The 27,076-nt window shown below is 37.2% G+C and overlaps 1 protein-coding gene and 1 long non-coding RNA gene across 2 annotated transcripts in view; both read left to right on the top strand.

The window, feature by feature from the left end:
• Positions 1-27,076, top strand: part of LOC119533101 — a 128,842-nt gene that overhangs the window by 517 nt on the left and 101,249 nt on the right. The gene's annotated exons all lie outside the window — the stretch shown is intronic.
• LOC119532533 lies at positions 8-21,513 on the top strand. The gene is made up of 5 exons (XR_005216565.1): positions 8-1,105; positions 12,436-12,594; positions 14,478-14,558; positions 17,961-18,035; positions 19,197-21,513. It is a non-coding gene; the product is annotated as an uncharacterized LOC119532533 (long non-coding RNA).

Raw genomic sequence — 27,076 nt, 5'->3', positions numbered from 1 at the left:
GGTAAGCTGGGGACACGGATTTACCTGTAAAAAATTTTTCTGTGAGTATCTCTTAAAGGGGGTCACCTCAGAGAAGCTGTTCTGAAGCTTTCGGAGTTGTTGGGAACTCGTCGTCATCACCATCATCATCATCATCAATTTACAAATAACAGGAAATGGCGGTTATCATATGAGGTCTCTCCTAGACACATTGGAAATGTGGCGACAGAAGACTCATCAGAAACGGACATTTCAGGGCTTAGGCCTCTTTCTGGTTTGTTTTGGGTTGTATTTCCTGTAACTCTCACTCTCCGGGCTGCGCCCTCCTGAAGTCTGACCGCTGTAGGGTGGGGCACTCCTGCTTTCCTTTGTGTGCCTGCCTTGCCGGGAGCCATTTTGCCACTCGGGCCAGCCTGGAGTTCCTTTCACGGGTTTTGAATGTCCTTCTGAGCACTGATTTCTTCAGATTTTCTGGTTCGTCTACCTGCGGTTTCAGTAATTTGTGTCTTTCTAAGAATCTTTCCATTTCATCTCAGTGATCTACTTTGCTGACATAAAGTTGCCCGTCACATTTCTTTGTGAGTTTTTTATTTCTCTAAAGTTGTTGTTGGTGTGTCCATTTTCATTTCTGACTGTGGTCATGGAGTCGTCTTCCTGTTTTTCTCAATGTCGATAAATGTCTGTTTCTTTTATCCTTTCAGGTAAGCCCCCACGAGTATCCTTTATTTTCTACGCTATTTTCCCCCCACGCTGTTTGTTCTACTTAGTCCTGTGCTTGGTTTGGGGTTTCGTTTGTTCTACTTATTCCATTGCCTTGGGGTGTAAGATTAGGCCTTTGTTCTGAGCTGGATACCTTCTGGATCCGGGCATTGGCCTCCATAAATATCCCTGTAAGCCATGCTTTAAGTTCATCCCCACCCCCTTGCGTTTTTGGTGGTTGTGTCCTCGTGGTGGTACCTTTCAAATGGTTTTGTCCTTCTCATTTGACACGTTAGTTATTTAGAGTGTGCTGCTTCATGTCTACCTGTTTATCATTTTTGGACTTTTAAAGATGGATTCCTGCTTTCATTCCATGGTGACCAGAGGACATTCTCCGTGTGGTTTCTCTCCATGTATATGGATCCAGGTTTGTTTTCTGGGCCAGCATCAGGTCTCTCTTGGAGGGTGTTTCCTAAGCACCTCAGAGGAACATACCTTCTGTGGTTGTTTGGTGGAGTGATCTCTAGTTGCCCGGTAGTCCCAGCACTGGGTTTCTAGTGCTGTTGGAGATGAAGTTTTTTTTTTCTTTTTGGTCAAAAATATCAGAGTTTTATTTTTAAGGTAATGATGGTTTATTTATCTTAATTTAAGCTCTTCCTTACAGAACAATACTCTATCTGTAGGAGGAATTACAGAATTAGAAAATCACCATTTTAACTTTTATTCTAAACTTTATTTATCAAAAATTAAAAAAGTACATTTCAAACAAAAAAAAGGAAAGAGAAAAACAAATAACCTAAAATAACTACATTGCTTCCACCAAGTTCCTACCCTACCCCAAGAAAATTAACAAACCATAGTCATTCCTGAGCATTCCCATAACATGTAGATTAACTTCCACAACTCATCTGTTTTTATTAGACTATCATTCCCCCTTCACTAGTTGCTGTCTATCTCTAGGTCCCCTACATTTGTTACCATTAGAAAACACGGTTCTAAATAGGCCCACCTGATCTCACATCAAACAGAGAAACAAGTCTCTTTGCTTTGATGAGAAGGTGAGTTTATTGAAAATGCATCAACAAGGAACTGGAGGGGAAATAAAAAGCTTTCCAAGACCAGTTCAGAGTGAGAAGAATTATTTGGGCTTTTATAACCCCAAACAGAGAAAGAAATGGCCAGAAGCCAGAAGAAAGCACAAAGGAAAAAATAGTAGAAGAGAGAGAGCTATTTGGTCAGCATTTCCTTGTTATCTTCAGATTCTCTCCTCATTCAGGCTTGTTTTTCAAGATCCTGATTATGAAACCATATGGTTACATCCCTCATATCTTACTGCAGGTAATGCTGGGAAAGTTTCTGGGAGCAGAGATTAGAGCAACAGCAAGTTATTTTAATAAGGGTCTTTCATGGTCAGAATAACTTAAAGCTTCTTGAGTAAAGTGATCTTAATAAGCAGTTTTTTTTCCCCTCTATTAGCTATTGAAGACTATACTAACCATTTTCCAGCTAAAAAATTATGTTGAATATTTTCTACTTATCCATCTGTCAAATCCCCCCTTTTTATGAGACATTTTCTTATTCTTAAGAAATGGTATCTTGTGAGCATTTCTTGTAAAAGGAAAAATGGGCAGAGGTCTCTCTTGTAACTGCTTCCTGCCGAGCAAGGGTGAAGAGGTTCTTATATTAATCTGGAAGATGCTCTGGACATAAACTCACAGGCAACAAGACAAACAATTGACAAGCAGAATGTAAACCATGTTAATAAGGGCTATTTTCTATTTCATGGTAAATTCATTAACCACTCAGAAAATGCATCATTTACTACAATTTTAACATGATTTATTATCATCTTGCATATGATTTAATATTGAAGAGACATTGGTATATTCATTTCATATATATGTGTAGCACTTAATGCTAAAGAATGCTCAGGTTTTGTCCTGAGCTGCATTGGGTGTTAAGCTTACAATACTATACATGCTGTCCCCTCATAGGAGTGGGCCTGAGGGTTAATTATGTTTTTAGGTTTTAACCACATCACATTGGCAATTATAGCTCTGGAAGGTACCTTTTTTGTAGTTGTAGCAGAGCATCATTGGTCCTCTGGGAAACAGGACGGTGGGCTCCAGGGTTCTATCAGACTCTTTCACAGCACCCTCTGGCACCATGCAGCAACACCAGTTCTGGAGGCAGTGTCCACTGAAAAGCCAAAGTGATCGAGTTTTTTCTGGGAGGCAGAGGCAAAGGTGTCTGTAGTAAAAGGTGTTTTCAGTAACAGCATGTGCCCATCTACTCCTGGAGCATGTCCATGTGATGTGGTTGACCCCCTTATAATTCTAGGGACCACAGAAATGGGTCTCACCAATATCTCCAATGGGGAGAGAGCATGCAGGCACAGTACTAGGAGCTTGGTTTAAACATGAAACCACTTCAATTAAAACAGAGGTCTAATTTATCTTTGCATTTTTACTAGGGTTATGTTAGACAATGTGTATAACATAATTTATATGCTTGCCTTGCTTTTTAAAAGTCTGTCTGTTGTTGAAGATGAAGCTCTGACTTGTAGCTAACTGCAAGCACATTCAGAGAAGCATCAGAGTAAAACAATGTGACTCACAAGGAAATTTGGCTGTTTTTGTGACAGATAACACTTCAAAAATAACTGAAATCATAACTAACAGTACTATATATTGTTTGATGTTATGCAGATCAGTAATCAAAAGGTTAGAAGTTTTTAATTTTTTAATTGTCTAAATATTTTTCTGCAACTTATAGCATATTACATGAATTTAATCATTTTTAGCGCTTCATTTTTTCCCAAGATGAATGAACAAATTCTTTGTAACTGTTGGGAGTAAAAAGATATTCTTTAGGGCTTGATCTTGAGAAAGCAAAACGTTAAAAGTTATCAAGTTTGAGAGTATTTTTTTTTTTATTTAACTAAAGTTAAGAAAAAGACTTAGACCATTTAAAAGTGGGAAGACAATGTTTTTTTTTTTTAAATTAAATTTAGTTTTATTGAAATACATTCACACACCATACAATCATCCATGATATACAATCCACTGTCCACAGTATGATAACATAGTTATGCGTTCATCACCACACTCTATCTCTGAACATTTCCCTTACATCAGAAATAACCAGAACAAGAATAAAAAATAAAGGTGAAAAAAGAACACCCAAATCATCCCCCCATCCCACCCCATTTGTCCTTTAGTTTTTATCCCCATTCCTCCACTCATCCATATACTAGATAAAGGGGGTGTGATACACAAGGTCTTCATAATCACACTGTCACCCCTTGTAATCTACATTATTATATAATTGTCTTCAGGAGTCCAGACTGCTGGGTTGGAGTTTGATAGTTTCAGGTATTTACTTCTAGCTATTCCAATACATTAAAGCCTAAGAGGTGTTATCTATATAGTGCATAAGAATGTCCACCAGAGTGACCTCTCGACTCCATTTGGAATCTCTCAGCCACTGAAACTATTTCGTCTCATTTTGCATCCCCCTTTTGGTCAAGAAGATACTCTCAGTCCCACGATGCCAGATCCACATTCATCCCCGGGAGTCATACTCTGCGTTGCCAGGGAGATTTACACCCCTGGGAGTCGGGTCCCACGTAGGGGGGAGGGCAGCGAGTTCACCTGTCGAGATGGCTCAGTTAGAGAGAGAGAGGGCCACATCTGAGCAACAAAGAGGTACTCAGGGAGAGACTCTTAGGCACCATTACATACAACTTTAGACTCTCCTTTGTGGTAATGAACTTCATAAGGGCAAGTCCCATGCTCGAGGGCTCAGCACATCAAACCGCCAGTCCCAATGTTTGTGACAACATCAACACCAGTCCAGGTGAGGATGTCCAAGACATCCGCACCTTTCCCCAGATCCTCGGGGCTGGGGAGGGGGAGGCTGTAAATATATTTTTTATTATCTGCCCAAATTACTCTAGGATGTGTCACTATTTCACTCCAGCCTATACTAACCTGCTGTATCTCACTCCGTATTCAAAGTTCCATGCAATTGTGGTGTTTGAACAAATCGACTGTAGAGTTGTACCATTTAGAAAATTTAGATCCTGTACCAAATAGATATCTATTCCCTTGGTCTCATATGAAAGTTGAAGCTTTAAAACACAATCAGTTTCAACCTTTATCCTTTGGCCTGGCTTGCCCTGGTCTTAACCAGACCTGCTTCATTCATATCACTAGTTGAAGTCTGGGCTCTTTTTCAGCTTTTTTTTTTTTGACAGTGGCTGTATGCACTAATACTGACATTCATATCTGCCGAGCTCTAGCTCTGAGTTTCAGGTGTCTCAGAGATATGCATTGTTCCAGAGACCAATCAGGTTATACATTTAGGGATCAGCATGTCAGAGTTTAGAGATAGGCATTACAATTCAGGAATAGAGTTGACTGCTGTAAGAGCTTACAATCTAGGGACTATTACAATTATTGTGTCCATGTTAGGCTATGTTCTAAGATTCAATTCTGAGTTTACACATTGTAGTTAGTCCATATTGGTGAGGCATCATCCCTCTCACCATGTTTTCTCCAACACTTTTATTCCTATATATATATTTTCCTACAATTTTATAGAGTTATATTCACATACCATACATTTATCCACAGTGTACAATCAGTTGTTCATGGTATCATCATAAAGTTGTACATTTATCACCACAATCAGCACTTGAACATATTGATTACTACAAGAAAAATTGTTTTTTTTTTTAGCAATAAGAAAAAATGATAAAAAGAAAAATAACATGTCATACAATACAATATACTACTAAGGACAGCAAATAACACCACTACCAAGAATCCCATATTACTCCCCTATATCCCCCTCTCATATACATTTAGCATTGGCATATTGCCTTTGTTACATTTAATGGAGGTATATTACAATGTTACTGTTGACCATAGACTCCAGTTTGCTTTGATTATGTTTTTTCCTGAATACCATCCGTTTTTCAAATTTCTACATGGTTGACATTCATTTGCTTTCCCACATGCAAAAACATTTTTATATTTGTATATTTAGTAACAGTCATTGGCCACTCCAGTTTTTGCCACGTTATACAGTCCCAGTCTTTATCATGTATCTTTACCTCTGGTGTCATACATTCTCCTATCCCACCTCTTTCAGCTTTACTCACAGACATCTTTGTTCAGTGTACTTACAATACCATGCTACCATCACACAGTATTATGCTATCTATTTCTGGATCTGTGCAATCAATCCTAAACATTCTGTAGTCCTTCAGCATCAAATGGCTGATCTCTGCCTTCTTTCTATCTCCTGGTCACCTGTGTTGTCAGCTTTTAACTCCCAAAGTTTGTTCATTAATGTCTGTTCATATTAGTGAGACCATACAGAATCTGTCCTTTTGTTTCTGGCTAACTTCACTCAACATAATGTCCTCAAGGTTCATCCACATTATTACATGATCCATGTCTTTGTTCTGTCTTACAGCTGCATAATATTCCATCATGTGTATATACCACAGTTTGTTTATCCACTCGTCCTTTGATGGACATTTGGGCTGTTTCCATCTCTTGGCAATTGTGAATAATGCTGCAATAAACATTGGTTTACAAATGTCTGTTTGTGTCTTAAGTTTCAGTTCCTCTGAGTATATACCCAGCAATGGAATAGCTGGGTCATATGGCAAATCTATATTTAGCTTCCTGAGGAACCTCCATACTGTCTTCCAGAGTGGTTGCACCATTCTGCATTCCTACCAACAATGAATAAGTGTGCCTCTTTCTCCACATCCTCTCCAGCACTTGTCATTTTCTGTTTTTTGGATAATGGCCATTCTGGTAGGTGTGAGATGATATCTCATTGTGGTTTTGATTTGCATTTCCTTAATAGCCAGTGAAGTTGAGCATTTTTTCGTATGCTTTTGAGCCATTTGTATTTCCTCTTCAGAAAAATGTCTGTTCATGTCTTTTGCCCATTTTTTAATTGGATTGTTTGTCTTTCTGTTATTGAGATGCAGGATTCCTTTATATATTTGGGATATTAAACCCTTATCTGATATGTAGTTTCCAAATATCATCTCCCATTATGTAGGTTGCCTTTTTACTTTTCTGACAAAGTCCTTTGATGTACAAAAGTGTTTAATTTTGAGGAGATCCCATTTGTCTATTTGTTCTTTGGTTGCTCGTGCCTTGGGTGTCTTAGACCCAAGGTCTAAGAAACCACCTCCTTTCACAAGATCTTTAAGATATTGCCCTACATTTTCTTCTAAGAGTTTTATGGTCTTGGTGCTAATGTTTAGGTCTTTGATCCACTTTGAATTAATTTTGGTATAAGGTGTGAGATGGACATCCTCTTTCATTCTTTTGGAAATGGATATCCAGTTCTCCAAACACCATTTATTGAACAGGCTGCTCTTTCCCAGTTGCTTCGGCTTCACTGCCTTATCAAAGATCAGTTGTCCATAGATGTAAGGGTCTACTTCTGAACACTCAATTCGATTCCATTGATCAGTATATCTGTCCTTATGCCAGTACCATGCTGTTTTGAGCACTGTAGCTTTGTAATATGCTTCAAAGTCAGGTAGTGTGAGACCTCCCATTTCATTCCTCTTTCTCAAGACATTTTTGGCTATTCGGGGCACCTTACCCTTCCAAATAAATTTAGTTATTGGTTTTTCTATTTCTGTAAAGTAAGTTGTTGGGATTTGAATTGGTATTGCATTGAATCTGTAAATCAGTTTAGGTACAATTGCCATCTTAACTATATTTAGTCTTCCAATCCATGAACATGGTATGTTCTTCCATTTTTTCAGGTCTTGTTCAATTTCTTTTAGCAGTTTCTTATAGTTTTCTATGTAAATGTCTTTTGTGTCCTTGGTTAAGTTTATTCCTAAATACTTGATTCTTTTTGTTGCTATTGTAAATGGGATTTTTTTCTTGATTTCCTCCTCTTGTTGCACATTACTTGTGTATAGGAACACTACAGATTTTTACATGTTGATCTTGTAGCCTGCTACTTTGCTGTATTCATTGACTAGTTCTAGTAGCTTTGCTGTAGATTTTTCTGGATTTCCTACATATAGAATCATGTCATCTGCAAATAGTGAAAGTTTTACTTCTTCCTCTCCAATTTGGATGCCTTTTATTTCTTTTTCTTGCCTAATTGCTCTAGCTAGAACTTCCAGCACAATGTTGAACAACAATGGTGATAGTGGGCATCCCTGTCTTGTTCCTGATCTTAGAGGAAAAGCTTTCAGTCTCTTCTCATTGAGTGTGATGTTAGCTGTGGGTTTTTCATATATTGCCTTTATCATATTGAAAAAGTTCCCTTCTATTCCTATCCTTTGAAGTGTTTTCATCAGGAAAGGATGTTGAATTTTGTCAAATGCCTTTTCTGCATCAATTGAGATGATCATGTGGTTCTTCTGCTTTGATTTATTGATGTGGTGTATTACATTAATTGATTTTCTTGTGTTGAACCAGCCTTGCATACCTGGAATAAATCCCACCTGGTTGTGGTGTATAATTCTTTTAATGTGCTGCTGGATTTGATTTGCGAGTATTTTGTTGAGGATTTTTGCATCTATATTCATTAAAGAAATTGGTCTATAATTTTCTTTTTTTGTAGTATCTTTGCCTGGTTTTGGTATTAGGGTGATGATGGCTTCATAGAAAGAGTTAGGTAGCTTTCCCTCTTCTTCAATTTTTTTGAAGAGATTGAGCAGGATTGGTACTGATTCATTCTCAAATGCTTGGTAGAATTCACATGTGAAACCATCTGGTCCTGGGCTTTTCCTTTTTAGGAGCTCTTTGATGACTGACTCAATCTCTTTACTTGTGATTGGTTTGTTGAGGTCATCTATTTCTTCTTGAGTTAATGTTGGTTGTTTATGCTTTTCTAGGAAGTTGTCCATTTCATCTAAGTTGTCTAGTTTATTAGCATATAGTTGCTCATAGTATCTTCTCATTATCTCCTTAATTTCTACAGGGTCAGTAGTTATATTTCCTTTCCCATTTCTGATTGCATTTATTTGCATCTGCTCTCTCTTTTTTTTTTTTTTGTTAGCCTAGCCAGTGGTCCATCGATTTTATTGATTTTCTCAAAGAACCAACTTCTGGTTTTGTTGATTCTCTGTATTGTTTTCCTGTTCTCAATTGCATTTATTTCTGCTCTGATCTTTGTTATTTCTTCCCTTCTGCTTGCTTTGGGGTTAGTTTGCTGTTCTTTCTCTAATTCCTCCAGGTGAGCAGTTAACTCTTCAATTTTGGCTCTCTCTTCTCTTTTAATATAGGCATTTAGGGCAATAAATTTCCCTCTCAGCACCGCCTTTGCTGCATCCCATAAGTTTTGATAAGTTGTGTTTTCATTGTCATTTGCCTCAAGGTATTTACTAATTTCTCTTGTAATTTCTTCCTTTACCCACTGGTTTTCTAGGAGGGTGCTGTTTAGCCTCCATATGTTTGTGAATTTTATGACCTTCTGCCTTTTATTTATTTCCAACTTCATTCCATTGTGGTCTGAGAAAATGTTTTGTATAATATCAATATTTTTAAATTTGTTGAGACTTGCTTTGTGACCCAACATGTGGTCTATCCTAGAGAATGTTCCATGAGCACTTGAGAAAAAAGTGTATCCTGCTGTTGTTGGATGTAGTGTTCTATAAATGTCTGTCAAGTCTAGTTCATTTATCATACAATTCAACATCTCTGTTTCTTTAGTGATCCTCTGTCTAGATGTTCTATCCATTGATGAGAGTGGTGTATTGAAGTCTCCAACTATTATTGTAGAGGTATCTATTTCTCCTTTCAGTGATCGCAGTGTTTGCCTCATGAGTTTTGGGGCATTCTGGTTTGGTGCATAAATATTTATGACTGTTATGTTTTCTTGATGAATTGACCCTTTTATTAATATATAGTGTCCTTCTTTGTCTCTTTTAATTGTTTCACTTTTGAAGTCTAACTTGTCTGATATTAATATAGCTAATCCCGCTTTTTTCTGGTTGTTGTTTGCATGAAATATCTTTTTCCAACTTTTCACTTTCAGTCTATGTTTGTCCTTGTGTCTAAAGTGGGTTTCTTGTAGACAGCATATAGATGGGTCCTGTTTTTTAATCCATTCTGCCAGTCTGTGTCTTTTTATTGGGGAGTTTAATCCATTTACATTTAGTGTTATTACTGTAAGGGCAGTACTTTCTACTACCATTTTGTTTTTTGGAATTTATATGTCATATCTTATTTTTTCCTCTCCTTTTACCTTTCCTGATAATCTTCATTTCTGCACTCTTCTCCAACTCTCTGTCTCCTGTCTTTTCCTATCAGCCTGTAGCACTCCCTTTAGTATTTCTTGTAGTGCCGGTCTCTTATTCACAAACTCTCTCAGTGTCTGTTTGTCTGAAAATGTTTTAATCTCTCCCTCATTTTTGAAGGAAAGTTTTGCTGGATATAGAATTCTTGGTTGGCAGTTTTTCTCTTTCAGTATCTTAAATATATCATGCCACTGTCTTCTTGCCTCCATGGTTTCTGCAGAGAAATCTGTACATAGTCTTATAGACCTTCCCTTGTATGTGATGGATTGCTTTTCTCTTGCTGCTTTCAGAATCCTTTCTTTGTCTTTGACATTGGACAATCTGACCAGTAAGTGTCTTGGAGTAGGTCTATTGGGATCTATTCTATTTGGGGTACGTTGTACTTCTTGAATCCCTAATTTTCTGTCTTTTATAAGAGTTGGGAAATTTTCAGTGAATATGTCTTCTATTACTCTTTCTGCCCCTTTTCCCCTCTCTTCTCCTTCTGGGATACCCATAACACATATATTTGTGCGTTTCATGTTCTCACTCAGCTCCCTAAGACCCTGCTCATATTTTTCCATTTTTTTCACCATCTGTTCTTTTGTGTGTATGAATTCGAATGACCTGTCTTCCAGTTCACTGATCCTTGGGAAGACAATGTTTTTAACAACCAAGGACATAATAATGTTAACATGAAGTGCAAGAAGTTATTTTGATAAAACAGATTTTCTGCCTTTTACATTGATTATTCAAGAAAACATTTTCATAACTTCTTACTAAGAAATAACACCTTAATAATCCAAGGAAACTTTTTTTAAATAAAAGCACTTTTTTATATTTCATATTAAAAGTTACTAAAATGCTTTTGGAAATTGTTTTCAAGCAAACATTTAACAACATACAATTACCATTAGATTCAAACTTGTTAGAAAAATGCTAAAATAATTAAAACACTTTAGTTAATGCATCCTGAAACAGTAATAAACAGTCTTTTGATAAGGATTAATGGAATGTATAGGTATTACATTGTCCCTCCTAAAAAACACACATAATGATTTAACTTTGCATGAATTTTGAAATTCATGAAAGTATATTTTTCTTAGTTTTGTTAAATTCTTTACAGGCATATGGGCTCTCTCTATGTCTATTACTATATTACTGAACAAGAGTGAAGCCATGAATAAGCTTTACAATCTTGTAAAACAACTATTAAATCAGAGTATTTGAGAGGGATATTTAATTTTTTTGCTATTTGCCACCCCATGGCTGCTTCTCTATGCCCACATTTTTATGTATTATAAGGCAGCTTTCTCAGTAGGTGTGGGACATTTTAGGAGGATATGGGCTAAAGCCTTTGTTTTGTAATTATGAGAAGTTTTCCCAATTTAATTAGTTACCTGGCAAAGTATTCTCTTATTTTTTAATGCAGTGTGCCAACTTAATACAGTTAGATATTTGAGGTTTGACAATAAGTGGAAGTGAAGACACTAAGTTTTCTCCATATGCTCTAGGTTTACCACAGTGGTTACCAAGTAATTGATAGATACATTTATTTGAGGCATGGATAGCTTATAAAACAAGAAATATTTTTATACATTCACAAAGTTTCATTTAATATAAAATGAGTAAACATAGTTTTATTTACTGGCCAAACAAGGCTGTTAAATGGACTTTGTGCTAGTTTTATGGGTTTGTTTTTCACACCTCAAACCTATGGTTTTCCTTAGAAAAGGCTTGAGCCTTATCAAGTCATGGTTCAGCCAGTTTGGGTTTCATTAAGTAACCTCCCATTCAAATAAGAGTATAGGGACAGACAATAATTTAAAAGTAAAGAGTGCTTAATACAAGAATTCAAATTTAACACATATCACTGAAGGAGCATTTGAGTTAAAAAGAACAAGTTTACAATGCAAAAATAAATTGATACTTAAAAAGCTTAGGGACTTCTGTCTCTTCAGGATGTAGGTGGATATGAGATTAGAAGACCCCTCCTAAGTTATAGAGTATTTATAGAGCCTTGATTTATGGTATGTTTAATTTAAGTCATATTTTATATTTTTGAACCATGAGTGATGAAATACAGGTGGTGAACCACCAGTGAGTCAAAACTAAAGAAGGATATTCACAGTGTTATCAGAGATTCAAACTTAACCCTGAATGTTTGTAAAACTTTACTGAAAGTATTTCTAATAATTAAGCTATGACTTCTGTAAGAGCAATATAACACTAGTCATATAAAAACTAAAATTTAGAAGAGGGATTATTTTAGCTATATGTAAATTATTAATATCATTTTCTTAATTTCATTTTATAATTAGTTTAACCATTGCATCATGTTGATAAGTATACATTTGATTAAGACCATATTTAGCCTTGTTAAATTACTCATGATTTACTTATGATTGAAATAACAGCTACAGCCCTAATCTGTTTTCTTTTCTTTTCTTTTCTTTTCTTTTTTTTTTTTTACACAGAGGACATGATGGTTATATGTTCTCTTTGTCAAATAAGGTTGAGAGGGGTCTTTGGCTTTTCTGAAAATATTCATAGCTTTCAACAGTTTAGCTTCTCCTGAAGTACAAACTTCTAATACAGGACTTGAAGGATATGAATCATTTGCCCCAGTTATTATAGTAAGACTTTTTACTTTCTATTATTTGGAAATTGTACTTGAGTGCTTTAGGGTGAAATTCTGTTAAATATGCTTCTATATAAGAAGGAATAACTGGTTCTTCTCCATCAGAACAAAAACCATTAGTTGGTATATGAGATCAACAAGGCTCCTCAGCTGTCTGATCTCTAAAGAGAGAGGGAGTCAAAGTTCTCATTATCAGATTCCTCAGTAGAGATATCCTGTGACACTGTTTTGACAATTTACACTTTTGCTGATTTTTAAGCTGTATTAGTTACTTCTGATGTCTTCCCAGCAATTTCAGGTTTTTGCAAGGACCCCTTTGGCCAGGTCCTTTTTGTGATTTCTTAATTTAAAAAACTGACAGGCCAGCACATCTGCATCATTATTTCTCTTACCTAATTGCTCTGGAAGGCCTGATATTAAAGCAGAGGTGGAAGTCTGCATATTTTTTTAAGTGTAACTTTTCCTTTAGCATGCAGATTTCTCTGTCTTTCTTGAGACAGTCTGCTATAGCTAGCCATACCACACATAAAGGCCAGCTGACTGCAGCTGCCACTCATTTGTGTTTTTTATTAAATATAATAACTTTTTGTTCTTATAATACATTTTAATTGGATAATTACCTGAAGGTCAGAATCCCATTTTCTGGTCATTCTGCCCCTTTACTTAATTGATATTTTGGCCACACCGAGTTGCAGTAATGTACTAACAATTTTTTAATGACAGTCTCCAAATTTAGACCAATAATTAAAAATAGCTCCCAAGGGAGATGTAGCCAGCACACTTTGAGAGTTTCCCATGGCTGAGTAATACCAACAGAAATCATCAAGACAAAACATCAGAGTAGGAGCTCCTGAAATACAAGTGCATCCCCACACAAATGCAAACTGTGCAAACTGAATAAAATTCAAAAGAAGAAACACAAATCTGGGGCCACAGATAGTGGGCCTCAAACCCACTGTGTCTGCATGTATGACCCCTGGATCAACTCAATTAGCCTTATTACACAATAGACTAATTGAAACAAAGGTAAGCAAAGTGAACACAATGAACAAAAATCATACAATTACCAGCACAGGGAAAGTCTGGGTTTCAAAGTCACCTTCACCCAGATGCACCTGGTGTCCATCTGTGGCAGGCACATCCACCTGGACCCTCCAGTCTATGTCCTGCAGCAAAAATTTCTGGGTAGCTGCTATGCACAGAGCTGAGGGGTCCAGGGGATCCTCACAGCCAATGAAACATGGATCAGGTCTGCACTAAAGGCAGCAGGGGTCCCTTCAGAGTCACCAATTGTTACCATTAGAAAACATGGTTTTAAATAGTTAGGCCCACTTGATCCCACATCAAACAGAAACAAGTTTCTTTGCTTTGGTGAGAAGGTGAGTTTATTGAAGATGCATCAACAAGAAACTGGAGGGGAAAAGAAAAGCTTTCCAAGACCAGTTCAGAGTGAGAAGAATTATTTGGGCTTTTATAACCCCCAACAGACAAAGAAATGGCCAGAAGCCAGAAGAAAGCAGAAAGGAAAAAATAATAGAAGAGAGACAGCTGCTTGGTCAGCATTTCCTTGTTATCTTCAGGTCCTCCCCTCATTCAGGCTTGCTTTTCAAGGTCCTGATTATGAGACCATATGGTTACATCCCTCATATCTTACTGCAGGCAATGCTGGGAAAGTTCCTTGGAGCAGAGAATGTTTTTGTTGTTGAGATTAGAGCCACAGCAAGTTATTTTAACAAGGGCTTTTCATGGTCAGAATAACTTAAAGCTTCTTGAATGAAGTGATCTTAATAAACAGTTTTTTTCCTCTATTGGCTATTGAAGACTATACTAACCATTTGCCAGCTAAAGAATTATATTGAATATTTTCTTCTTATCCAGCTATCAGGATGGTGGCTATCCAGGCTTTTGACAAAATGAGCTAAATTGATCTTTCCAAGAAGACAAAGGATGAACTGACAGGTAAGCAAAAAGTAGTCCACACTGGGACCCAGGAGGAATGAATAGTAGTCTCCTGGATTTTAGAAATATAGAAGACATCCCTTTGCCTTGTAGAGTTGACCTGTTCTGAGCACAAATGCTGGATCTTCATAGATTCTGATGCATCTCTCCCAGATCTTATATTCTACTTATGCCCCTTCTCCTGTTCAAGAGTCTGTATGTGATATGGATTCCTGATCCCATCCCTTCAAATATCCTCCAAGATGTTAAATTACTATACCCTCTGTTTTCAATTCCTACTTCTATTTCCTATAAAATTCTTTATCAATGAGAGGTTCAAACCTCTATCTTTTTTTTATATGTGTTCTCTAACTGCATGTCTGTGTAGATCTTGGGATGGATGACACTTTGCTCTGGGACCCTCCTGTGTAATGTAGGATGCTTAGCAGCATCCCTGGTCTCCATCTACTAGGTGCCAGTAGCCATCCCTAAACCCCACAACCCCAGTTTTACTAACCAAAAGTGTCATTAGAAATTGACATATGCCCCTAGTGATCAAAATCACCCCCACTAGAGATCCACTGTCTTCTCTCACTCATTGTTGCATTTGCTGTGTTCTGGAATCTCCTGGGAGTTTTAAATACCCTGGTGCCCTGGACACCTCAACAGAGATACCAATTTAACTAAATGGTCAAAGGTTCCACACAAGCATGAGTTTTCTAAAAGCTTCATCAGTGATGGTAATGGTTATGCACAGGTGAGAAATGCTCTAGGGCATTGTCTTCTACCATGGAAGCCACTTATCCCAGTGACTACTGAGCATTCAGCATGTTTAGTTAGAACTGAGGAGTGTTGTGAGGACAAAATGTGCACCAGCTCTTGATTACATTGTTTTGTGTACTAGATTATTAATTCTATTTAATGTTGCATAACATTTTAAATAAAGAAGGTTAAATAAAATTAAGTTGCACCTTTTTGCCTTATATAATGTGACCACAAATATTACATAGGTGGCTTGCTTTTTCAGGTGTTATACTATTTATCTTGGATAGCACTGCTCTAGGGAATTTTTTTCTCATGTTCTTCAGCAAGGATATTTAAAGCTGCATTACTTCCTACCTTGATCCCCATTTATGCCTACTCCCCCCATTTTATTCCACCTATAGTTTAGTTCATACATTATTCTGCCTCACCTGCCCCTTAAAATCAGGGTTTAGGCTGTAGATTGCATGTCCATATTCAAATGTGAAAAGAGCAAAAATGAAACCCAGAAAGTGGTATATTTACCAGAGCTGGTCTCTGAAAAGTGGAAACTTCTTCCACTTCCCCCTTTTCAGAAAGAGCTTTTGAATAAACAGGCCTCCATCACTAGGTAAGTCATCTTATATAATTTTTTAATGTTATATTTTGGAACCTGAGGAGTTTTAATTAGAAAAGACAGTATGAGCATTTGTTTGATAGACTTAATTTTATGCTTCAACAAAACACATTCTTAAATCTTAACCCATTCTCTGGTGACATGAATCCACTTGTAAATAGGACTTTTGGAATATGTTATTTGCCAAGGTGTGACAACTGCATCAGGGTGGATCATAACCAATATCACTGGAGGTCTTATAAAGAGAAGGCCACAGGAAGAAGTCAGAAGTCAGCAGAAAACAGAAGAGAAGCTACAGGGGGAGATTCATGACATCCTCACAAGATAGAGCAGAGACACAAGCCAAGGAACCCAAAGGATTATAGCAATCCAGCACCTGAATTCTGCAGAATTCAGGGAGAAAGCAGGACCATCCCCATGACTTGATTTCAGACTGCTTGCCTCTAAAAATTTGAACCAGTAAATTTTTGTTGTTTAAGTCATCCCCATATGTGGTATTTGTCATGGCAGCACTGGAAAACTAATTTATTTGGAATGCAAATAACTATGAGATCTCATTTCTTCTGAGTAGTCTGTCATCCAGTTGGGCAGTAGTAAGATGTAAAAAGCTAAAATAAGGCAGTATTTATACAAGAAATCTGTATACACATACACATGTGGAAGGGTGAGACTTTGCATGCTTAAATCCAGATATGCTGGATTTTACAGTGACCTAAAGCAGAAGTCAACAATCTGTAGCCCCCAGCCAAAGCTGGTGTAACACCTGTTTTGCACTTCCCAAAAATTGAGTCATTTTTACCTTTCTAAATAGTTGAAAAAATATTTTACACATGTGAAATTTATGTGGAATTCAAATTTCAGTCTACATAAATGATTATTTGAATGCAGCCATGCCCACTTGCTTACATATTTTCAGTGGCTGCTTTTGTGTTATGATGGCAGAGTTGGACAATTATTGCAGACATGTGGACCAAAAAGCTGAAGATGTTTACTAACTTGCCCTTTTCAGAGTAAGTCCAACAACTCCTCAACCCCTTGCCAAAATGATTTTTGGGCCAATTACTGTCAACATTCTGAATATCATTAATGTATTTGGAAAATATGACTAAGATCAAGGAAATAGTAAGTTGAATATGACTTGGAAAATGCACCCCAAAACACTATCATGTATACATTAACAACAGTTGATCTGATTAATTTTAGCCATATATAAAACATGTCCTATTATGGTGAACTAAACATCACATGTAAGCTGACAGTCAATTAGATATGATACTTGACAACATTCTAAGGAAAGCATGCCTGTCACAAAGTGAATATTCAATATATATTCTGAGTAAACTACTATTGGTTATCACTTCATTTAAAATCTCATCCTGAGCTCAGAGCCATTGCTGTCCTCATTCTATCACTTGTATATGATCATTCTTCACCAGGTTATTTGGCTTTCTTTTTCTTCTGCCTAATCTTCAAAATGGATGACTGGCCCTTTTCTCAGCATACTGGTCCTGGCTGACATCACTCAGAATCTTTACATATATTCTGAAGACTTCCCAAATGATATCTTAGGAACAGCATTTTTTGTGAACTTTGGATGCTTATATCCAATAGCTTCTTGGATACTTCTTCAAAGGATAGAGTTACCCTCATTATTGCACAAGTCCAACTTAAAATACCATTTCCATTATGACTCCATCTTTTTTTGCAGGACAATGTAACATCATCTGCCTTGTCAGAATTCTGGGACTTAATCCATAAAACTTTTCTGATGCCCAAAGGAAAGAAGACAGTGTGCATATTAGAGTGTGTCCATTTCTAAAAAAAAATATTATGAACTGCACAGAGACTCACTCCCCAAAATGGTCATGTAAGCCTGTGATCATGCCCTGACACACTTCTATTTTATCTCCAGTACCTGTAAAGTTTTTACAAAATCTTGACTTAACTATTGTATCCCAAAGGATGAACTTTGGCCATCTTAACCAGGAGAGATGTTTCAGTACTACTATTGTGACAAATCTGTAATAAATCCTCTTTTTCTTCAGAGACAACATGGAACACAGAACTAAGAAATTCAAATGAGGAAGAAATTCAACTTCATTTACAGAAAGAATTGCAAGGTTTGTATTAGGTTATTTGAATATTGGATATTTAAAGTAAAGTGAATACATTCTAGCTGCCTCTCCCATTCCTCTTGGAAACACTCTCTCTTCAAGCTAACTTTCTTCAGTACTTGTAATACACCAATTATCCCATGGAGGATACATCCCTCCCACATGAATAGGAAGCAAACTGGATATTGGACATTGTAAGAACTCCGTTCTTAGGTGTATGTTGTATAAAGTTTAGATTTTTGCAATTTCACATACTCAGAGAAGTTTAATATCAACTCACATGACATATCTGAAACCTATTGCAGGTAGGTGACTTGACTGAGCTGACTTAGTTGCCAGTATCAAATTATAGTATAGTATTTTTAAATAGCTTTATTGAAGTACAAATTACATGACATAAATTACACTCACTTTAGTAAACTTAGTTGAAGAGTAGTCACCACTGTCCAAATTTACACTTCTCCCACCCAAAAATCTTGATTGTGTTCACTTTTGATCACTTCCTATCCCCATCCTGCAGCCCCCAGGCAACCACTAAATTTCTTTATCCCTATAGACTTTGGATCTGAACTCTGGTGTTTTTCATGTAACATAATTTTCCTAAAACTCATGTATCACCAATTTATTCCTTTTTATTGTGAAAACTTTTCCATTGAATGGCTATGCCACGTTTGGTGGGTTCATTTACCAGTTGATTTATACTTGGATTGTTTCTACTTCTTGTCACTAGGGAAGAATGCCACTCTGAACTCTCACATGCAGGTTTTTGTGTTGACATAGTCTCATTTCTCTTGGGTATGTACTTAGGTTGTATAGCATTTTAGACAGGTACAATGCCAATATATTTACTCAAATATTTGACCAGCAATATATGACATTATGGTGAGTGATCTACTTCCTGGATCCTGACATTTTTTGAAATCAGTGGAAAGTTAAATGACTAGTTTGGCTAAAGTTCTTCTTTCTATGACTCTATAGAAGCATGATCTAGTGTTTCATCTGCCTGTCATTGAACACTGAAAATTGCTAATATATTTCCCAGCACATAATGTGAACAAAGATTTCAGATTACACCCTGGACTCTTATTGGAACCTGCATTATCAGACTTCTGATAATGGAAAGACAACTATTTTTGCATCAAGCTCACTATATTTTGTATTTTTCAGAGCTTTCAGAAGTACCGGGAGAATATGTCAAAATCTTAGGAGGAGCAAAAGAGAGTTTTCAAAGACAAAAGCCATGTGTATCATGTCTTCCTGGAGTAAGCTTGGTGTTAAAATTGAGGCTTATGAGAGGCTGATCCTATTCTGTAATTCTAAAATATTTGAAGAGACTTTTACAGACATGGTGGTGCTGCAAGAGTCTGCTGCTTTAGGTGGAATGACTCTGGCCAAGAAACTGATGCTGGACTGGATAGAGGACAATCTCAGACAGACATTCAAAATATACTTTCTCTCTCTGCTACAAAGAATTCAACCACGTGGGGACATGCACTTTTGCTGAGCTGATTTCCAAGGCCTGGACTGAACATCGAGATACCATTACAGACATCCTACCTCACTACAGAAATTCCTGTTCATCATTGTTGGCTTTGATGAGCTTACCCAATGGGGTAGTTATTAATGATATATGTGTTGACTGGAAGATACAGAAACCAGTGTGCATCCTCTTGGGTATTTTGCTAAAGAGTCAAGTGTTCCCCAAGGCAACTCTACTAATCACCATGGGGTCTTGTGCTCTTAGAGACATCTGGCTGTTGTTCAAAAAGCCACCCATTGTAGAAATTGAAGGTTCTTTGAGTTCAACAGGAAGACATATGTCTTGAAACACTTCAAAGATGCAGATCAAGCCCTGCAAGCTTTCAACCTGTTAAGGAGCATTGCAGACTTGTTCAACAAGGGCTTGGTTCCCCTGGTATCTGGATCATCTGCTCCTGTCTGAAACTGCAGATGGAGAGTGGAGAGGACATCACCCTGACTTGCCAGACCTCTACATCACTTTCCCTCCATTACTCTGCATCCAGTTCACACCTGCACATGTCACCTTACCCCATCAGTACCTCCAAACCCCAGTGAAGTCTCCATGTCTCCTGGCTTCCCAGGGCATTTGGACACAGGCATTGTTGTATGATAGAGAAGGCCTCAGGATTCTTGAGGTGGAGGAAGGTGAACTCTGTCCCTTTGTGGGCAAGAGTATCCTTTAGAGAGGCAAGGACTCTGCAGGCTGTTACTTCTTCATCCACCTCAATGTCCAGCAGTTTCTTGTGTTCCTGCTTTGTGTTTTGGGGTGCAAGAAGGAAGAAGATGGGAAAAACTGCAGGTGGGATATTGGGAATGTGGAGAAATTGCTCTCTAAGGAAGGATCATTAAAGGAACCCAGATGACCCATGTGAGATAATTATTGTTTGGCCTGTTGAATAAAAAGAGATTCAAGGAGATGGAAACAACATTCAACTGCCAGATGTCAATGATGGTCAAACAGGAATTGCTGAAATGCAAAGGAAAATCCAATGAGAAAAAGACTCTTCTTTTCAATGATGGACATGATGAAGTTATTTTACTGTCTCTATGAATGTCAGGAAGAAGAGTGTGTGAAGGGACGTAATGGTCCACATTATGGATATTTACCCATATTTGAAAAATAAAATGGATGGCATACATTCTTCACTCTACCTTAGCATTCTCAAAATTTGCAGTAAATTTCACTGTATGTAGAAAAAGGAATATTTCTGGATTTAGATACAGCATTGGAATCAAACTCTTAAGTTAAGAGGAAAGAACACCATTCATTCTCCTTCTCCTGTCATCTTCCTCCTGTCACTTTCCAAAGGGAGAAGCCTGAGTATCCTGTTCCCTGTGTCTGCATGGCAGAATTGTCCCTCTTGCTGGGATTCCTGCCTGCTTAACAATCAAGGTGGGAGCCATGATGTAATGATTAGCAATGGTTGCTTGGAACCAGACCTTGTTTTGAGAACTGACTCCTTTTCTTTTTAGCTGAACTGTTTTTGTAATAGCCTCAAACTGTTTCAGGTTGCACATTTTTTTGTAAAAGTTCTCAATAGCTACAACCTCACCCAAGAGTGTGGAGAGTCTCTTCCCAGAATCCTCACATGGCAGATTTTGGAATTGAGATGGCCCCAGCCATTTATGTGCCTTTGGGATTCTTGGTGTAGGTGCAAGGAACATCCATTGAACTCATACAGTTTCAACATACTGCTTCTAATCTGGTAGCCACTAAGAACTTGTGCTCTCCCATGTTCAGGTGAAGATATTGGCTTCAGAAACTTGTTTCACTGGGATAAGACATCAGGTCTATTGGCTTTAAAGTCCTGTCATCATCCCCCGCCCCCAAATTACCTTATGGTGATATATACTGTTTCCCATCATACCTACAAATCTGATTAACTCAACTACTCAAGGTACTTATCTGAAATACTTATGGATATTTATCATGCCAGAATAAAATACTCTCTTTTTCCTGGTAGAGGTCTTTTTCATACTCTATTAACCTCCCTTCAAGGTCCCTCTCCTCTCTAAAGTGTTGTTAACTTGAGTTACCATTGGGAAATATGAGGTCCATCATAGTTTAGTGTAAAAATTTCTGTTCCTTGAGGATTACCAGAAATACAAAGACTTCCCTTTCTTGCATATCCTGATAGATTTCTTCTTCTCTCACCCAATCAGAGCACCTGATCTAAACTTTCCTTCTTAGGGAGAGTTACCTGAGCAATATTTAGAATGAAGAGGAAATTGTACCAATAAGTTTGCCTCTGTCATCAAGGCATCCAAGTCCCAATAGTCTCCTTTATTTGTTTATTACTTTTGGTATGCTTAAAACAACACTGGTGCCAGTGTTGAATGCCAGTTAATTAACTGTAGTTTGGTTGCCCAGTGCTGAGCTCCTGCCTGGGAAGAAAGGAATAAATAGTGTGGATATCTTTAGGTTTACATGGTAATTCTGTTTTTTAATGTAAGCTCATGTTTTTCATGAAAACTTCTTTTGTGTGTCCTTTGTCAGTTTCCCTTCTGATCTACCCTTTTTGGCAGGCCTGTAGCCTTCTTGGACTCTGACTCCCAAATGGTTAAATCATGAAGTTTCCTCATTAAATTGTTTCTTCAGGGCAAAGTCAGAGGGAGTGGTGTGCTATGATAGTGACTTGATTATTTCTTGTGATAAGATTTTGCTAACATTAACCCTGAATTTTCTTTGATAACATTTCCTCAGAGCATTGAAATCAAGCTCCTTGTAAAGTCACAAATTCTTGGTTAACAGCTCTTTCTTCCATATGTTGCCCAAAGATTTACAGTAAAACTATTTATTTTGAAAATGCAGCTTTGGTTGAACAAATCTCCACTAGTAAATCCAAAGTTAAGTCCTAGTGTTAATACCAGATGAAACTCCAGAGCTAGGCAAGTCTAAGCTCCATCTGATTTTCTTTTTGTAGCTCAAGTCATGAAATTTCTAGTTTGTATAGCCTTGCTGCTAAAGCAGTACTACTAAGGAAACTGCATTTAGAGATGATTCATTTCTTCTCTGAGGTCTTTTAAGTGTGATAGAGAGTTTCACAGTGACTCAAATTACCCTTCCATTTATTGCCTTCCTGAGAGTTTCTCACACATTGTCTTGTGTATTCTTCTTGTCCTTTTGCAGGAGGAGGAGCTGTCATCCATCTGAAATTAGAGTAGCTAAATGGCCAATGTCAAAGGGTCTAAAGAGTTAGAGGCAGGGCTGGAAGTAGTGGTTTGATTATTGGTTAAGATAAAAATCTCAGTCTCTGGAGACTGATTACTTTGGTTTGAAATATGCTTAACTCAATTACAAGCTGGAAAATAGAAGATGGTGGGAAAGGAGCATAGATTCTGGAATCAGATTCTCTGACTTTAAATTATCTCTGCTACCAGGTGTGAAGTGATGTAGATCCTTTCTGTGCCTCTATTTCATCATCTCCAAGTTGCTATAATGCATAGATCAGCTTGTATGTTGTAAATGTATTTATAATTCTCAAATTTTTCAAAGTGCTTTGCATATAAAAGTTTAATATTAGCTGCTGCTTTCAATTGTATTCTACTCACTATTATTATATTTAACTTATCATATCTATTTTTTTTCTTTCAACACTTGTACTTTTTCTTCCATGGAAGCCATTCAGGGAGTACTCTCTAGTCAACATGTAAAATCCATTTTAACTTTCTGACATATTGTAGTTTCAAGTGCCCTCACCATTTTCCTGAAAATCAAAATAATTTATTCTGATTATGAAGATACTTTAGATATATAGATAACTAAGACAAGACTGACAAATTTAAGCAACAATGGGTCATCCAATTTCTACCCCCTCATTACTAACCACAAGAAGAAAGCAAATAGTTTTGAGTGGTCTGTGTATATGAATATATAACTACATCATATTATCTCAGGTTTTAGTGGATACAATTTTAGGTCAACAACTATACTTGTAAAACAGCTTGAGAGATGGCCAAATATAATGTGAATGGATATACTGTGAGGTTTTCAATTATCCCCTATTGATTATGTATATTGATCTCAAAATTTATGATTGATGTGCTTAAAATATTAACTTATTCTAACCCTCAGAACTTTGTTGCAAGAAGTATAAGTTCTTTCTTCCATGATATATCTGGCACAATGGGTTGACCCATTATAGTGCTAAATGAGTGAATCATTCAAGTGAAAGTGTTATACCTATTTATTAGAGGTGTATGTCCAGAGCAACCTTAAATGCTTTCACCATGATGGACAAATGTTGGCTTTCTCTCCAGCAATACTTGGCAAACTTTCCCCTTCATCTCTTCCTGGCAGGTCCCAGAATTGTCAACACATCCTTCATTTTGGGATGGGCCTTTGCTCCATGTTTGCTACAAACAATAATCTGTTATTTCTGGATGTTAGTGAAAGCTTCCTTAGTAACTCATCAGTGAGAATTCTTTGTGAATAAATAACCCCTCCCAGCCATAATCTCCAGAAGGTGGTGTAAGCAGAAGCAAATGCCTAGATTCAATTTCCTAAGAGATGACCAAATTCATTTTATTTTGAATATTGGGGCAATATTCAAGCCCCTTGTCTGGTCTCCCACGAGATTCTCAGGACACAAGGAACTCAAAAGGTTCCTGTCCTGAAATTTTTCAATGGGAGAATTACGTAAAGTGATGTCATCATAATTATGGTCTGTTCATAAAACTCCATAAAGCTAGCAAAACTGGGGACAGTTTTCATACACTTATGACAGCCATAGCATTGTGTATTTTGGTGATTCTCAACCTCTATTGACATCTTGGATTGGACAGTCTGTTGTGGTAGCTGTCCCAGGCATCATAAGATGTTTAATCAGTATTCCTGGACTCTGCCCATTAGATATCAATAGCAACACCTCCTCCCCACTCCACCCCATTTGTGACAAAGAAAAAAATGTCTCCACTCATTTTCTAATGTTCCTTAGAATACAACCTCACATGTAGTTGTGAAGCACCAATATAGAGAGATGTAGAAAACATGCTGGGAAACCTGAAGACTGAGTAGTAAAAGGGAACTTTCACTTGAATTGGGTATATCTGTATCTGAAAATGACCACAAAAAAATTTGAAGTTGGTAAGGAAGGTGGGACTGAGAAAAATCAGAATAAATTTATTACAAACTTAAACACTTACTTTCAGAACAAAGTGGGCTTGTACATATAAGCCAACATTTTATGTTGTCTTCATGAATGTAATTTTTGTGTAGGTAATGTGTTGGGAAAAGCCTTTGAGGTTACATTGGTGGGACAGGTGGAATTAAACACAATTGACTCATCAAAGTAAGCTTAGACATCAATGCAATTCACTTTGAGACATCCACATGCTGCAGGTATCCTCTTGTATTTTTCTTCCTTGATATAGAGAAACACAAGCTCTTGTCTACTTAGGGTTATGTTTGCAATGTGATCCTGATTTTAAGTGCAAGAGAATTCCTAGGAGTCATAAAATATTCTGCAGAAAACAGCATTCATGAAATGGGCCCATTGGCAAGGCTTCCTTTCCTTGCCTTTTCCAAAAAGCCATAGAACAGCTTTTACTTTAAATGATGGCTATGTTTCATTTTCCTTTTGCAAAAGTTTGGATGACTAAAAAAATTAGAGCCTCTCATATCTTATAAAGATTATACATACTGCAGTGCTTTGTTGCTATTTGCAAACACTTTCAGTACAGAAGCTCAAAATCTACTTTGTTTTCCTTTCCCTAGCCTCAGAAATAGCTCCCCATGGATGCTTATCAGAACTTCTGCCATGCTTTCAGGGGTCAAGAGAATCTGACTCATTTGACTGTTCAAAGCAATGACCAGAATGATATGCTTTCTCCATTGCCTGAGGTCTTGGGAACCCAAAATGTAACCTTCAATATCTCAGGTATATCTCACCATCATCAAAAATTCATCAAACACACCAGCCACAAGCCTCTATAGGACTTCTGTGTAAATTAGCAAAAGGGTTCATTATTCTGATTGCACAAATTACATCCAAAATAGAATATGAACCTGAGTTTGGTCACCACAGGCCTTGAACAGTGAACAACCCAGAAAATCATGCACAACATCCCTTAGTCCAATGAAAATTCCAGAATCAGGTTGTCATTTTCTATCAAGTAGAGTGTCTTTATAGCTCATGTTTCCTACATCATGCTTCAAGATAGCAGCCCCTGGCCTCATCCTTCCAGGAATGGACCCTTCATGAGCATCCAGTTGCTCATTGCCCAGAAGATGGGATTTGAGAGACTTCCCTTAGGGAAGTTCACCATTTGTTGGCTTGGAGATGATCATTCATGTGGTTCCATTGCCTTTCACTTAACTCTACTAGGGTGGTAGTAGAAACACAGTTTCACACAATTTGGTGTCAAATTATGGCTGTGCCTCTACTGATGCCACACTTGATTTTTTAACAGGTATTTACTACATTAGCTAAAAGATATAATACACCCCTCATAAGGACTTGAGGATTGAATGAAATAAGGGCAAACACATGTGCTCCCCTCCTTATGAATACTATCAATGAGAATTTCCTTTTTCCTGTGAGCATTAAACTGGGGGGAAACTCTCTGTGACTTTAAAATTTTGATCACTAATGTGTTTCTCATTGTATAAATTGAGACTCAAAATGGGAAGGAGACTTTGTGTAAGTTATTTCTGCTTATTTTACTTGAAGCAGCTAGCATTCTACCTTGCAATAAGATTCTTTACTTCAATTGTGTTCCCATTATAGTTTAGTGTTTAAGTGTTTTTAGCAGGGTTTTAGTGAATTTTATCTAGGTGCAGGTACTTCAGTTGGCACTTGGTTGGAAACATGAAATTTAACCACAAAACATGAGGGCACAACTTATTCCCAAATTTCAGTTGGACAAATTGAGGCTTGAATGAAGTTAAGAATCTTGCCCAGTATTTTATACATAGGAAATGGCAGAATTGATAAAAAGAAAGCAAAGTTTTAAGAGAAACCATCACTGTAGAAGCCATGATGTTATCTATAACATTCCATTGACATTTCTTTAGCATATGATGTCTCCAGGAATAAAATGTGTGCCATGTTTCATGATATACTTTATGGGACTTCTAAGTATTTCTCAATTTCTAGTCTCCAGATCAGTGGCAGCAGCAAATTCACCTGGGAACTTGTGAAAAAGCAACACTTGAGCCCCATCCCAGATCTTCTGAGTTAAATTATTGGACTATGACCCAGGAATCTTTTTACATGTCATACAGATGATTGTAGGAGATCTCAAAACATAGAACACTGGACTCTACATCCTGAGTTTGAGTCAGTATGTATAAATGAGAGCTGAGAATTTTGTTTCATCTGGATCCCAGATAATGCTGATACAGATGGTCCAAGGACCACACTTTGAGAACCATGGCTCAAAATAATTCCTGCCAAGGTGTAACAGATAACAGAGTGAGCAAAATATAAAACTGAGAGACATTCCTACAGTGTATGGAGTCTTGAGAATGGCTTATGTCCATATCTCCTGAAGTTTGGAGTCTTGTTCAGCCACCACTCAGCAAT

Source organism: Choloepus didactylus, chromosome 4 (assembly GCF_015220235.1).
Source record: "Choloepus didactylus isolate mChoDid1 chromosome 4, mChoDid1.pri, whole genome shotgun sequence".
Taxonomy (NCBI): Eukaryota; Metazoa; Chordata; class Mammalia; order Pilosa; family Megalonychidae; genus Choloepus; species Choloepus didactylus.
This window is presented reverse-complemented; position numbering and strand designations above follow the sequence as displayed.